Source organism: Brachyhypopomus gauderio, unplaced genomic scaffold (assembly GCF_052324685.1).
Source record: "Brachyhypopomus gauderio isolate BG-103 unplaced genomic scaffold, BGAUD_0.2 sc93, whole genome shotgun sequence".
Lineage (NCBI taxonomy): Eukaryota > Metazoa > Chordata > Actinopteri > Gymnotiformes > Hypopomidae > Brachyhypopomus > Brachyhypopomus gauderio.
This window is the reverse complement of record NW_027506914.1, coordinates 150,642-166,613: the sequence shown is the minus strand read 5'-3', so window position 1 is coordinate 166,613 and position 15,972 is coordinate 150,642. Positions and strand designations below refer to the sequence as shown.

The 15,972-nt window shown below is 38.5% G+C and overlaps 1 pseudogene; it reads left to right on the top strand.

The window, feature by feature from the left end:
- The first annotated feature begins 4,125 nt into the window (after nucleotides 1–4,125).
- LOC143495139 (ubiquitin-conjugating enzyme E2 W pseudogene) lies at nucleotides 4,126–5,543 on the top strand (annotated as a pseudogene).
- The last annotated feature ends 10,429 nt before the right edge of the window (nucleotides 5,544–15,972 follow it).

Genomic DNA, 15,972 nt, shown 5'->3' with positions numbered 1-15,972 from the left:
AGTAAGATGTTGCGGATGACACCATTTTTCATGTCGGCCCTCACGATCCGAAAGCCGGGCACCGACACGTTAGAGTACGGACAGTCAGTACACAGCCAGGTCTCAGAAAAGCACAGCACACTGCACTCCAGGTACTCCCGGTACTTTATCACATTCTGGAGATTCCAGAACTACCTGCAATCCACGAAGTAGAAATGGTATATTTATTTAAGTTTTTATACACTATATTAAGGCTTTATAAACCCTCCCCACACCTTTACATAAACTTTTCCCATTCACTTAATAACCATTCCCACACTGTTCTGTGCATGTGTGCTTGTCCAGCGAGCAGTTGTGTTGCATACTTATTTTCCTTCGGGATTAATAAAGTACCTATTCTATTCTATTCTATTCTATTCTATTCTATTCTATACAATCTCATGTAGGCGAGTAGAGTCTCAGGCAAGTGATGCTGGTTCTCGTTTCCGAGAGTAAATATGCACTATTTCCTGTAATTCGTACTATTTTATTATTTATAAGATTCCTTGTTAATTGTTAGAATTAATACTTATAATATATTTTTATACATTTTGGGATTTTGTCATGTAAAAAATCATAAAATATATTTTTTTTCAGCAGATCGAATTCCGCAGACAACCGGTGAAAAAGTGAAGACCCACGAATTATTTTTCCCCATTAATATCTTATAAAAACCCGTGAAAGAGTGAATTCGCAAAAACTGAAGCGTGAAGTGGCGTGGGATCACTGTAACTTAATACAAAAATTAAGTATGTACTAACCTACAACTGAGTGCAAAATAAATATAAAATTAAGATAAAAACTGTACATTCAGAAGAAAATATCAACTTAAATATGCAATCAAAAAGAAAATGTGAGTGAGTGGCAGTGTAAACGTAAATCACGTCCTTAGCAACAGTTCTCTGGGTGACAGTATGTTCAGTGAACGAATCAGAGAATGAACGAGAGCCCACAGTACAGTGAACGAATCAGAGAATGAACGAGAGTCCTCAGTTCATGAACGAATCAGAGAGTGAACAAGAGCCCTCAGTTGAGTGAACGAATCAGAGAGTGAACGAGAGCCCTCAGTTCAGTGAACGAATCAGAGAGTGAACGAGAGCCCTCAGTTCAGTGAACGAATCAGAGTGTGAACGAGAGCTCTCAGTACAGTGAACGAATCAGAGAGTGAACGAGAGCCCTCAGTTCAGTGAACGAATCAGAGTGTGAACGAGAGCTCTCAGTACAGTGAACGAATCAGAGAGTGAACGAGATCCCTCAGTACAGTGAACGAATCACTGAGCATGCGCAGTTCCCTCACAATGAATGTCTCCGCCTCTAGATTCACGGGTGAATCAGTGATTCACAGGCCACACAGCAGTTCCCCCTGCCGGCCTGCACGGTCGCTGCTGAGCTCAACTACTGAACTGAAAAAGGAACGAATCAGCTGAGGAAGTGAATCGATTCAGTACGTTCTCTCAAATGATTCGTTCATTTCAACGAATCGTTCGCGAACAACACAACACTAGAACAGCCTAGCCTGTGTGTCTGCTGCCTGGCCTCTGCTCTGGTTTGTCAATCCCCATTAACTACTCCTCCTAGGACAGGAGTACTCAACTAAATTTGTCCACGGTCCAATTTTGGCAGATACCTGTGACCTGAGGTCCGGTGCGGCGGGGGTGGCGAACGTAAGTTGTTGAGCGGGGGTGGCAAACATAACACTCGTGACGGAGTGTTTATTTTTCAATAGCCCTGAAATAAATGCTCCGTTTTTTTTTTTGGTCCGTATCCAGTTAATCAGGAATGAGATTGGGTCCGGATCCGGACCGCGGTCCGCCAGTTGAGTACCCCTGCTCTAGGACTTTCTAAAGCCCAGATGCGTGTAGTTCATGAAGGTGAATAGTGTGTATAGTATGATGTGTATGAAGGTGCACAGTGTGCTGTGTGCTGTATGTCTGTGTGCTGTGGGTATGAGAGAGATGTATGTATGTATGTGTCTGTGTGGTGTGTGTGTCTGTGTGGAATGGGTAAGAGACAGATGTATGTGTGTGGGTGTGTGGGGGGAGCTACCTGTTGTGACAGGATTAGAGTGCAATGTGTGTAGAGTCTAGTTGTGTGTTATGGTTCATGGGATTGTATGTGGTGTGTATATTTATGGCATATATGATGCATATGTTGTGTGTATGAAGGTGTATTGTATGTATGACCACCTCCTTAGCTATGTATCTGTCTGTGTACGTGGCATGGGTATGAGAGAGATGTAGGTATGTGTGTGTCTGTGTGGAGTGTGTATGAGAGAGATGTATGTATGTATTGTCTGATTTATGACAAGTTAAACACCGAGGCAAATTGAGAAAAAGCTTAACTCTTATTTTGATAAGTTTACATGAGAGCCCATGGGGCAATTTGTGGTGCATAGGGCCAAACAAATGGTCATAACTTTAAAAAGTAATTATTCAAATGATAGATATTTAGGACTGCCGGAAAGGACAAGTTTCTCTCCTATGTAAAATTTAAATGGAGCTTCTAGGTAAATGCTTAAAGATTTTACAGCAGTTTATCCAGGAGATTTTTGATCATTTTTCACTACAGCACACTAACTGGCAGTTATAATTTTAAATTCTGAAAATTTCGCCATTAATTTCTATGGGGCTTTAAGAATGTTTAAATTCATAAACAATTACAAATGCTGTCAACTCAAAAAAAAAAATGTAGCACAAGTCCTATAATAAGAAGAAGTATGATGCATAACAAAATAAGACTTTTCAAGCCCTCTAATAATAATAATATTTATTATTATAAAATAATTTTCCTGAGCTGTGTTCAGGTTGCCCTGAGGAACAGGTTTCAGACTTCTCATTTTAAAGAAAGAGTGCATATTTCTCCATTTTACAGCAGGACTCCTCTAACGTAGATGTTTGAAACTCTAGTTCCCAGTGCTGAGGATCTACACTATATTGCCAAAAGTATTCGCTCACCTTCCTTGACTCACATATGAGCTTAAGTGACATCTCATTCCTAATCCATAGGGTTCAATTTGACGTTGGTCCACACTTTGCATCTAGAACAGCTTCAACTCTTCTGGGAAGGCTGTGCACAAAGTTTAGGAGTGTGTTCATGGAGATTTTGATCATTCTTCCAGAAGCGCACTTGTGAGGTCATATACTGATGTTGGAGCAGAAGGCCTGGTCCATAAGATTGCCAGAAACGTGATAGAGAAACGTGATTTGTCACTCCAGAGAACACGCCTCGACTGCTTTTGAGTACAGAGGTGGAGTGCTTTACACCACTGCATCTGATGCTTTGCATTGCACTTGGTGATGTATGGCTTGGATGCAGCTGCTCAGCCATGGAACCCCATTCCATGAAGGTCTCTGCACACTGTTCTTGAGTTAATCTGAAGGCCACATGCATTTTGGATGTCCTCTTTACACAATGTGCTTCAGCATCCGCTGAACCTGCTCCATCAGTTCACCTGGCCTACTACTTAGTGGCTGAGTTGCTGTGGTTCCCAAACACTTCAATCTTCTTATAATACAGCTGACAGTTGACTGCGGAATATTTTGGAGCAAGGACATTTCAGGACTGGATTTGTTGCACAGGTGGCATCCTATTACAATTTCATGCTGGATTCATTGAACAACCCATTATTTCACAAATACTTTGTAAAAACAGTCTGCATGCAAAGGTGCTTAATTTTATACCCCTGTGGCCAAGGAAGTGATTGAAATACCTCATCCTGATCATTTGGATGGGTGAGCGAATACTTTTGGCAATATAGTGTACTTCTATGCCAAGTCTTATTCTTGTTATTAGCAGTAGTAGTAACAGTAAGAGTTGTAGGCCGGCTGTTGTCTTTCTTTGCTTTCTCTTTTCCCTTCTCTTTGCTGCTTGTTGTGCTTGCCTAAACTATCTCAAATTGTAAAATTGTACTTTTTGTGACTTAGCGTGGAGTCCTTGTTCCAGTTCATCTAAATGTGGTGCTGGAGGCTTTGGAGGAACGTGGCATTTAGCTCCGCCTCCTCCAGTGCTCCAGTGTCTTCAAGCAGGTCCTGTAGAGAAGTATAACAGATGCGTGCTGGGTTTTGCAGCTTTATTGTTTCACTTTTCTGTGAGTAGTGAAAGAAACGTTTAGCGATGTCTGGAAGAGGTAAGGGTGGTAAATTCCAACTTCTCTTCAAATTCAGCAACCGCTATCCCTTTGACTCGCCTCAGGTAATGTTTACTGGAGAGAATATTCCCGTCCATCCGCACGTGTACAGCAATGGGCATATTTGCCTGTCCATTTTAACCGAGGACTGGTCCCCAGCGCTCTCTGTTCAGTCTGTGTGCCTTAGCATTATCAGCATGTTGTCAAGTTGCAAAGAAAAGCGACGCCCACCGGATAACTCATTTTATGTACGGACATGTAACAAAAACCCAAAGAAAACAAAGTGGTGGTATCATGATGATACATGCTAGTGCTTGGACATTTAGTAAACTGTAAGTGAAACAGACTCACTAGTGGTACATCTGCACTTTTGATATTCAGTCTTCGGCGCTAGACTGAGCAAACAGACCTCTGTGGCTACTTGGGAAATGGCCTTGGGACGGTGCACTTCAGCGGGCTGAAATCCAGGCATAACTCTACAGGAATGTAAATCTACATGTGCATATTATGAAGCAAAGCAGTGGTTGCAGTGTATGGGAGTCCAGTGCCCCAAACACTTCACAAACTCCAAACCCCTGCACTGTACTCCATCTCTTCAATAGTTTCTTTTTTATTTGCATTTGGTAATGGTAAAATTATAAAACTTGTGTCTCTCTCTTTCTCTCTCTGTCTCTTTCTCTCACTCTCTCTCAGAAGCCTTGTCAGGTTGATGCCTTCTGTGCAATAATCATTTAAGCATGCTTAAGGTATCCAAGATAGACAAGTGTGTAATCAGAAAACGACTGTAAGGGATCAAGCGTTATAAGCAAAGACAGCTTCTGGTTTTTTTTTTTTTGTCTCACTTTAATATGCACTGTGAAATGTAGGAAATGAACACTATTCTAAGTCATTGTAGAGTAATGAAACCATTGTTTGGCCAGAACCCAAATTCCAGGTAATAATGTGTTTGTATTGGATTAGTAGAACTATTTCAGCAGATGGTTATTTATTGCTACTATACATAATGATATGAAATTAAGGAATTGGCATTGGCCAAGGTCCACGCATTCTTTATGCACACACCTCCTCCCCACCGCCTGCAAGGAATTGATTTTAGTGAAGGAAAAAAAACAAAAAAAACAGCCACTTAATCTCTCTTGTAATGCTGTTACTTCAGGTTCTGTATGGATTTTATGTTTCTGGTTTAATAGGTGAATGCTCTTAAATATTGCAGTGCTGGGAAAGGCTTTTTTCTTTGGTAGTTGTTCTCCGCCATTTAAAGCCCCAGTTGTGAATTAGAACTCCGCAACTGCCTGGAAACAGAGCTGAGTGTGTTAACAGGAGCTGCTCAAGATATGATGGTTAAAGGCTTCTATTGTGGCAGGACTCAGAAGGATGTCTGGGGCTTTAAGGCTAGTAACTCTAATTTGAATTTGTGTGATATAGGTTATGTTTTTTGTTATTTAACTTTATTTAAACAAAAGGTTCTAATTAAAAAAATAATATATTTTGAAAAAAAAAAAAAAAAGTAAGGGTGGTAAAGGTCTTGGGAAAGGAGGCGCTAAGCGTCATCGCAAGGTTCTCCGTGACAACATCCAGGGCATTACTTGCTTTTTACTGAATCTTTATTATTGATTTTCAACAGCTATTCAAAAAAAAAAAAAACATGTGGGAATATACACCAATAAACAAAATACACACATACATCCTTTTTTTTTTTTTTTTTTTTTCCTTTACATTCAATTACTCACTATCAAAAATCCAAAATGTCCCATGGCAGTGTGTTAATTGTCCTTCTATCGACCGTCCGTTGTCTCCTCAATTCGATTTTTATCTGTTTAAAAACCGTCTCAGCAGAGATATGGCACTGGTTTATTATCATTTTGCATCTTGTTTTCCAAATTTTATTGTTTATTATGCAGATTGTTAGCCAAAACAGGTTGTGAACTTTTTTTGGAAGTGTTTCTATGAATATGCCATGCATGACAGCTTTTTCGTTTATGGTAATATTAAGCCCGATTTCTTTCATGTATTGCCATATCTCTGCTGAGCGGGGACAATATAGCAAAAGGTGCTCAACAGTCTCATCGTTGTTACATCCATTTATAGGGCACAGTTTGGTGGTAACGTAGCAACTCCATTTCACAACGCACCTGACTGATAATCTACCCACACCAATCAACCACATTACGTCTCTCATATTTTCTGAGAGATCTTTACATCTGAGGTTTTTTATCCCTACATCCATTTCGTTAGGTGTAAGGTATTTAAAACAAAAATTACCCCCGTATTCTTTTGCTATGATTTTGTTATAGATTACTTTGTTTGTCATATTTAGCCAGTCTATGTTAGTTTCAGAGTGTTTTGATATAAAGTCACCATATAAAAGCTTAAAATCAGGTATTTTGTGTCTCCCTCTCCCTCGTTTTTTAGTCCAGTCTTTTCTGTCACCTACCCAATCTGCGCGTCTATCTATAGCCTGTGCCACATTTTTACAAAAGGCTATCGTTAATTTGTTTCCCATTTCCATTGCGTTCAGGCCTCCTTTCTCAATAGGTTTAAACAATAGTTCTCTCTTTGTGACCTCTCTGTTTGAGCCCCAGATAAATCTGACGCACATTTTGTTCAATCTGTTAATGGTTTTTTTATCTGGTGGAAAGACAGTGGCTAAAAACAACAATTTTGAGAGCACAAAGGTTTTAATTATTTTTATTCTACTTTTAAAATTTGATACTTTCCACAAGTCAATTTCGTTCTGGACTTCAATTTCTTTCTGTTTCCAGTTTTCTTCAGCACACTTTCCGTTTGTTAATATTATACCTAAAATTTTAATCTCTTTTTTGCACTCCATATCTAAAGGAGGAGCTGGATTTTTACCCATCCACACAACTTCAGTCTTGTTTGAATTGAGTTTGGCTCCTGAGACACTTTCATATTCTTTAAAAAGCTGTTTAATCACCTCTAATTCTGTTTGGTTTTTGATGAATATAGTCACGTCATCTGCATAGGCAGAGACCTTTATTATTTGGTTAGAGGCAGTTCGGGCGCCTTGGAGCCTATTATCATTTTTAATAATGTTTAAAAGAGGACTGATTGCAATAACATACAGAGCTGCGCTTAAAGGGCAGCCCTGTTTAACCCCTCTCTGTACCTCAAATCCTTCAGTTAAAATCCCATTCACATTAATCTGAACATTGGATCTCATGTACAGCAATCTAATAATGTTAATAAATTTGTCAGGAAAGCCATAATATTTTAACACACACCACAGATATTCTCTTGATATAAAATCAAAAGCTTTCTTTTGGTCTAAGGCAACAATAAAAAACTCTCTTCCAATATTGTTTGTAATCAATTCCCTTAACATACCAAGATTATCCCACATGAATCTTCCTTTAATTGCACATGTTTGTTCACTATCTATTATATTCTGTAATGTTTTAGTCATTCTGTTCATCACAATTTTTGCTAAAATCTTATAATCAATATTCATTACACTTATTTGTCTCCAGTTGTCCAAATCATTCTCATTTCCCTTCTTAAAGATCAAGGAGACAACAGAATGATAAAAATCTTTTTGCATCTCTCCTGTTTTGATACCTTCGTTATACATTTTAACCAATAAGTCGGCGATGTTTGAGCTGCATAATTTATAAAATTCTGATGGAAGGCCATCTGGGCCAGGGCTTTTCCCTACGTTTAACTCAGATATAGCAGTTAAAACTTCTTTAATGGTGATTGGGTTTGTCAGACCATCATCGTTTATGCTTGGTGTTATTTTACAATTGCTTAAAAATTTCAAAATGTCATGATCATCGACGTTAACCCTAGTCGAACCTTCACGACATGTCTTAGCTATTAAGTTCCGTTTATCATTTTCATCAGTTATCACATTACCTAAATCATCCTTAATGCCTTTTATATACTTACTTTCTTTGCGTTTTTGTAACTGTTTGATGATGGTTTGTAAATTTCCTGAGTGAATTGTATCTACACCGGCTTGTATTTGAATATTTAAAGTAAGATCATCATTTATCTGCGTTATTTCTGATTTGATTTTGTATAATTCCTCCTCTTCTTCTTCGTCTCTAATCTGTTTAGTCTGGAGTTCTATGTATTTTGAAATCAATGAGTAATATTTTTCATTTTTTTGAATGTTAAGATCTTTGCATTTCCTTTTAAAGAAAGCAGTTATTTGTTTTTTAAAAATAGCCCACATGTGGTTGTCTGATTTCGTTAAAACTCTTAGATCCTTAATTCTATTTATTTCGTCTGTTAATTCACCAACTAATTCTTTATTTTTTAAACAGTTTGTATTTAATTTCCAATACCCAATTTGAGCTCTGTTGTCAAAGCTTAATTTAACAGAAACACCTAGGTGATCCGACTCGACCAGGTATTCAGTTTTATAAATCATGACATGGATTTTGTCAGATACATAGATCCTGTCTATTCTAGTTTTTATTTTTTTGTCAAATCTAGTAAACCCAAAATCTTCCGGGAATTTTTCTCTGAATGAATCTTTGAGTTTACATGTTTCTGAAACCCTTTTCAGCAGTTTACCCTCTCTAGAAATGGAGTTGCTAGGTGGAAATTTATCATTTCTGTGTGTGGTGGTGTTAAAATCTCCACATAATATAGTACTGTATCCAACAGATAATTCATACAGCTTGTGAAGGATCCTCATTTTTCCTGCTCTATCTGGTGGGGTGTACACATTAATTATTCTAATCTTTTGGTTTTTTATATAGCAATCAACCATCAGCAGTCTTCCTGGTATAATATACCGAATCTTAATTATTTCTACATCAATGTTAAACAGTACAGCAACTCCATCTGCTCGGTTTTCACCAATAGAAATTATGATATTTTCATTAATCCACATTTTTTTAACATCTTCCACATCCTGTGCAGAGGTCAGTCTTAGTTCTTGAAGGCAAAAAATGTCAGTTTTCTTCTGCAAAAGAGCAGCTATTTTCTTTACTCGGTTTTTTTCGGATTGTATACCTCTTATATTTAGAGAGGTTACATTAAGGTTCGTCATCTTTTTTTATTTTTAACAGAAGGACATTCACGAGCTTTTTTAGAAATAGATTGCAAGGGGGATTCCCTCTTACGTCTTTTATCGCTCTTATTGTCAATTTCAGCAGTTATTATCACAGTGGAAGAATTTAAAGCGTCACCTTGTTTACATTGAAGTTTCTGCGCGGTCTCGGATGATCCGGAGCGAGATGTAGATGTCTCCTTATCCACGGTGATGGTCCCTGGTAGCGGGGTGTACTGGGTTCCTACGGAGTCCTCTGTACCATCCGATGAGCTGGTAGATGTAGAGGTCGTTGTAGTAGCTGAAGTAGAGGAGTCATCAGCGCTGGTTTGCTGCTTGTCACTCTCCCATGAGCTGTCGATGCCCATCAGCTGTCCTTCCGTCGGTGTCTCTGCTGTTCCGGTGTCCGGATCTGCCACCGTCTCCTGCGCTGTTTGCTGTGTAGACTCGATAGTGCGGTTTTCCTCCAAGATCTCATTGATCACCTCCTCGGTCGGCCTGAGTGCTTTAAGTTTGTTGCTATACGAAATCGGGCACTGGAAATAAAGATGCCCTGCTGTTTGGCAAAGGTTGCACACCACGGTGTTTGTACACTCTTTCCCTTTGTGGCCAAAATTACCGCATTTCCAACACTTGGTTTCGTCGCAATCTTTTGCCTGGTGGTCAGCACTCATGCACACGAAACATCTCTGCACTTGTCCTGGGTATGAGATAGTGCCGTTGTATGGGCCTATGGAGATGGAGTTGGGAATCGTGGTCAAGCTTCCATCCGGAGACTTCTTTACCTTGACTTTGTAACGCCTAACTCCGTACCATAAACCGAATTGATCTACGGGTTTGTGTACAGGCTGTAATATTTCACAGTAGCGTGTGATGTAACACTCTATGTCCCCATCGGAGACGCGTCCAGTCCAGAATTTTACTACAATGTACTTTACATCCTGTGGGGCTGATGTTGTCATAACCCACAATCTCCAAAACTCATTTCCTGAAGAATTGTTAAAAATGTCTGTGAATCTCAGTAAAGCTGATTCATTAGTGAAGCAGATCTCATAGTCTTTTCTATTCTGAAGGAAAATAAAAGAATGTATATCAGCTGCATTAATCCACTGGCTATGTAGTAGGTTCGCCCCGACCTCGGAGCGGTTCGGTGTGACTCCTTCTCCGGTAAAGCGGAGTCTAACCCAGTGCCTCGCGGCCACTGGTGGGGAAACTCCCCTGGGCTCCATTTCACAACGCCACAGGGAGCTCCTCAACATCACACTGACAAGTTCAGAAGTTCAGTCCACCGGTCTTGGCCTTGGCCCTAGCCTTACCACCGGTCTTGCTTTTTACTGAATCTTTATTATTGATTTTCAACAGCTATTCAAAAAAAAAAAAAACATGTGGGAATATACACCAATAAACAAAATACACACATACATCCTTTTTTTTTTTTTTTTTTTTTTTTTTCCTTTACATTCAATTACTCACTATCAAAAATAATCCAAAATGTCCCATGGCAGTGTGTTAATTGTCCTTCTATCGACCGTCCGTTGTCTCCTCAATTCGATTTTTATCTGTTTAAAAACCGTCTCAGCAGAGATATGGCACTGGTTTATTATCATTTTGCATCTTGTTTTCCAAATTTTATTGTTTATTATGCAGATTGTTAGCCAAAACAGGTTGTGAACTTTTTTTGGAAGTGTTTCTATGAATATGCCATGCATGACAGCTTTTTCGTTTATGGTAATATTAAGCCCGATCAAAACCACCGGTCTTGCCTCTGCCACTCATAATGTCAACCACAGCGCTGTAAGCAAAGACGAAAACCCTTACCACCCTTTCGCTTTTTACTGAATCTTTATTATTGATTTTCAACAGCTATTCAAAAAAAGAACATGTGGGAATATACACCAATAAACAAAATACACACATACATCCTTTTTTTTTTCCTTTACATTCAATTACTCAATATCAAAAATCCAAAATGTCCCATGGCAGTGTGTTAATTGTCCTTCTATCGACCGTCCGTTGTCTCCTCAATTCGATTTTTATCTGTTTAAAAACCGTCTCAGCAGAGATATGGCACTGGTTTATTATCATTTTGCATCTTGTTTTCCAAATTTTATTGTTTATTATGCAGATTGTTAACCAAAACAGGTTGTGAACTTTTTTTGGAAGTGTTTCTATGAATATGCCATGCATGACAGCTTTTTCGTTTATGGTAATATTAAGCCCGATTTCTTTCATGTATTGCCATATCTCTGCTGAGCGGGGACAATATAGCAAAAGGTGCTCAACAGTCTCATCGTTGTTACATCCATTTATAGGGCACAGTTTGGTGGTAACGTAGCAACTCCATTTCACAACGCACCTGACTGATAATCTACCCACACCAATCAACCACATTACGTCTCTCATATTTTCTGAGAGATCTTTACATCTGAGGTTTTTTATCCCTACATCCATTTCGTTAGGTGTAAGGTATTTAAAACAAAAATTACCCCCGTATTCTTTTGCTATGATTTTGTTATAGATTACTTTGTTTGTCATATTTAGCCAGTCTATGTTGGTTTCAGAGTGTTTTGATATAAAGTCACCATATAAAAGCTTAAAATCAGGTATTTTGTGTCTCCCTCTCCCTCGTTTTTTAGTCCAGTCTTTTCTGTCACCTACCCAATCTGCACGTCTATCTATAGCCTGTGCCACATTTTTACAAAAGGCTATCGTTAATTTGTTTCCCATTTCCATTGCGTTCAGGCCTCCTTTCTCAATAGGTTTAAACAATAGTTCTCTCTTTGTGACCTCTCTGTTTGAGCCCCAGATAAATCTGACGCACATTTTGTTCAATCTGTTAATGGTTTTTTTATCTGGTGGAAAGACAGTGGCTAAAAACAACAATTTTGAGAGCACAAAGGTTTTAATTATTTTTATTCTACTTTTAAAATTTGATACTTTCCACAAGTCAATTTCGTTCTGGACTTCAATTTCTTTCTGTTTCCAGTTTTCTTCAGCACACTTTCCGTTTGTTAATATTATACCTAAAATTTTAATCTCTTTTTTGCACTCCATATCTAAAGGAGGAGCTGGATTTTTACCCATCCACACAACTTCAGTCTTGTTTGAATTGAGTTTGGCTCCTGAGACACTTTCATATTCTTTAAAAAGCTGTTTAATCACCTCTAATTCTGTTTGGTTTTTGATGAATATAGTCACGTCATCTGCATAGGCAGAGACCTTTATTATTTGGTTAGAGGCAGTTCGGGCGCCTTGGAGCCTATTATCATTTTTAATAATGTTTAAAAGAGGACTGATTGCAATAACATACAGAGCTGCGCTTAAAGGGCAGCCCTGTTTAACCCCTCTCTGTACCTCAAATCCTTCAGTTAAAATCCCATTCACATTAATCTGAACATTGGATCTCATGTACAGCAATCTAATAATGTTAATAAATTTGTCAGGAAAGCCATAATATTTTAACACACACCACAGATATTCTCTTGATATAAAATCAAAAGCTTTCTTTTGGTCTAAGGCAACAATAAAAAACTCTCTTCCAATATTGTTTGTAATCAATTCCCTTAACATACCAAGATTATCCCACATGAATCTTCCTTTAATTGCACATGTTTGTTCACTATCTATTATATTCTGTAATGTTTTAGTCATTCTGTTCATCACAATTTTTGCTAAAATCTTATAATCAATATTCATTACACTTATTTGTCTCCAGTTGTCCAAATCATTCTCATTTCCCTTCTTAAAGATCAAGGAGACAACAGAATGATAAAAATCTTTTTGCATCTCTCCTGTTTTGATACCTTCGTTATACATTTTAACCAATAAGTCGGCGATGTTTGAGCTGCATAATTTATAAAATTCTGATGGAAGGCCATCTGGGCCAGGGCTTTTCCCTACGTTTAACTCAGATATAGCAGTTAAAACTTCTTTAATGGTGATTGGGTTTGTCAGACCATCATCGTTTATGCTTGGTGTTATTTTACAATTGCTTAAAAATTTCAAAATGTCATGATCATCGACGTTAACCCTAGTCGAACCTTCACGACATGTCTTAGCTATTAAGTTCCGTTTATCATTTTCATCAGTTATCACATTACCTAAATCATCCTTAATGCCTTTTATATACTTACTTTCTTTGCGTTTTTGTAACTGTTTGATGATGGTTTGTAAATTTCCTGAGTGAATTGTATCTACACCGGCTTGTATTTGAATATTTAAAGTAAGATCATCATTTATCTGCGTTATTTCTGATTTGATTTTGTATAATTCCTCCTCTTCTTCTTCGTCTCTAATCTGTTTAGTCTGGAGTTCTATGTATTTTGAAATCAATGAGTAATATTTTTCATTTTTTTGAATGTTAAGATCTTTGCATTTCCTTTTAAAGAAAGCAGTTATTTGTTTTTTAAAAATAGCCCACATGTGGTTGTCTGATTTCGTTAAAACTCTTAGATCCTTAATTCTATTTATTTCGTCTGTTAATTCACCAACTAATTCTTTATTTTTTAAACAGTTTGTATTTAATTTCCAATACCCAATTTGAGCTCTGTTGTCAAAGCTTAATTTAACAGAAACACCTAGGTGATCCGACTCGACCAGGTATTCAGTTTTATAAATCATGACATGGATTTTGTCAGATACATAGATCCTGTCTATTCTAGTTTTTATTTTTTTGTCAAATCTAGTAAACCCAAAATCTTCCGGGAATTTTTCTCTGAATGAATCTTTGAGTTTACATGTTTCTGAAACCCTTTTCAGCAGTTTACCCTCTCTAGAAATGGAGTTGCTAGGTGGAAATTTATCATTTCTGTGTGTGGTGGTGTTAAAATCTCCACATAATATAGTACTGTATCCAACAGATAATTCATACAGCTTGTGAAGGATCCTCATTTTTCCTGCTCTATCTGGTGGGGTGTACACATTAATTATTCTAATCTTTTGGTTTTTTATATAGCAATCAACCATCAGCAGTCTTCCTGGTATAATATACCGAATCTTAATTATTTCTACATCAATGTTAAACAGTACAGCAACTCCATCTGCTCGGTTTTCACCAATAGAAATTATGATATTTTCATTAATCCACATTTTTTTAACATCTTCCACATCCTGTGCAGAGGTCAGTCTTAGTTCTTGAAGGCAAAAAATGTCAGTTTTCTTCTGCAAAAGAGCAGCTATTTTCTTTACTCGGTTTTTTTCGGATTGTATACCTCTTATATTTAGAGAGGTTACATTAAGGTTCGTCATCTTTTTTTATTTTTAACAGAAGGACATTCACGAGCTTTTTTAGAAATAGATTGCAAGGGGGATTCCCTCTTACGTCTTTTATCGCTCTTATTGTCAATTTCAGCAGTTATTATCACAGTGGAAGAATTTAAAGCGTCACCTTGTTTACATTGAAGTTTCTGCGCGGTCTCGGATGATCCGGAGCGAGATGTAGATGTCTCCTTATCCACGGTGATGGTCCCTGGTAGCGGGGTGTACTGGGTTCCTACGGAGTCCTCTGTACCATCCGATGAGCTGGTAGATGTAGAGGTCGTTGTAGTAGCTGAAGTAGAGGAGTCATCAGCGCTGGTTTGCTGCTTGTCACTCTCCCATGAGCTGTCGATGCCCATCAGCTGTCCTTCCGTCGGTGTCTCTGCTGTTCCGGTGTCCGGATCTGCCACCGTCTCCTGCGCTGTTTGCTGTGTAGACTCGATAGTGCGGTTTTCCTCCAAGATCTCATTGATCACCTCCTCGGTCGGCCTGAGTGCTTTAAGTTTGTTGCTATACGAAATCGGGCACTGGAAATAAAGATGCCCTGCTGTTTGGCAAAGGTTGCACACCACGGTGTTTGTACACTCTTTCCCTTTGTGGCCAAAATTACCGCATTTCCAACACTTGGTTTCGTCGCAATCTTTTGCCTGGTGGTCAGCACTCATGCACACGAAACATCTCTGCACTTGTCCTGGGTATGAGATAGTGCCGTTGTATGGGCCTATGGAGATGGAGTTGGGAATCGTGGTCAAGCTTCCATCCGGAGACTTCTTTACCTTGACTTTGTAACGCCTAACTCCGTACCATAAACCGAATTGATCTACGGGTTTGTGTACAGGCTGTAATATTTCACAGTAGCGTGTGATGTAACACTCTATGTCCCCATCGGAGACGCGTCCAGTCCAGAATTTTACTACAATGTACTTTACATCCTGTGGGGCTGATGTTGTCATAACCCACAATCTCCAAAACTCATTTCCTGAAGAATTGTTAAAAATGTCTGTGAATCTCAGTAAAGCTGATTCATTAGTGAAGCAGATCTCATAGTCTTTTCTATTCTGAAGGAAAATAAAAGAATGTATATCAGCTGCATTAATCCACTGGCTATGTAGTAGGTTCGCCCCGACCTCGGAGCGGTTCGGTGTGACTCCTTCTCCGGTAAAGCGGAGTCTAACCCAGTGCCTCGCGGCCACTGGTGGGGAAACTCCCCTGGGCTCCATTTCACAACGCCACAGGGAGCTCCTCAACATCACACTGACAAGTTCAGAAGTTCAGTCCACCGGTCTTGGCCTTGGCCCTAGCCTTACCACCGGTCTTGCTTTTTACTGAATCTTTATTATTGATTTTCAACAGCTATTCAAAAAAAAAAAAAACATGTGGGAATATACACCAATAAACAAAATACACACATACATCCTTTTTTTTTTTTTTTTTTTTTTTTTTCCTTTACATTCAATTACTCACTATCAAAAATAATCCAAAATGTCCCATGGCAGTGTGTTAATTGTCCTTCTATCGACCGTCCGTTGTCTCCTCAATTCGATTTTTA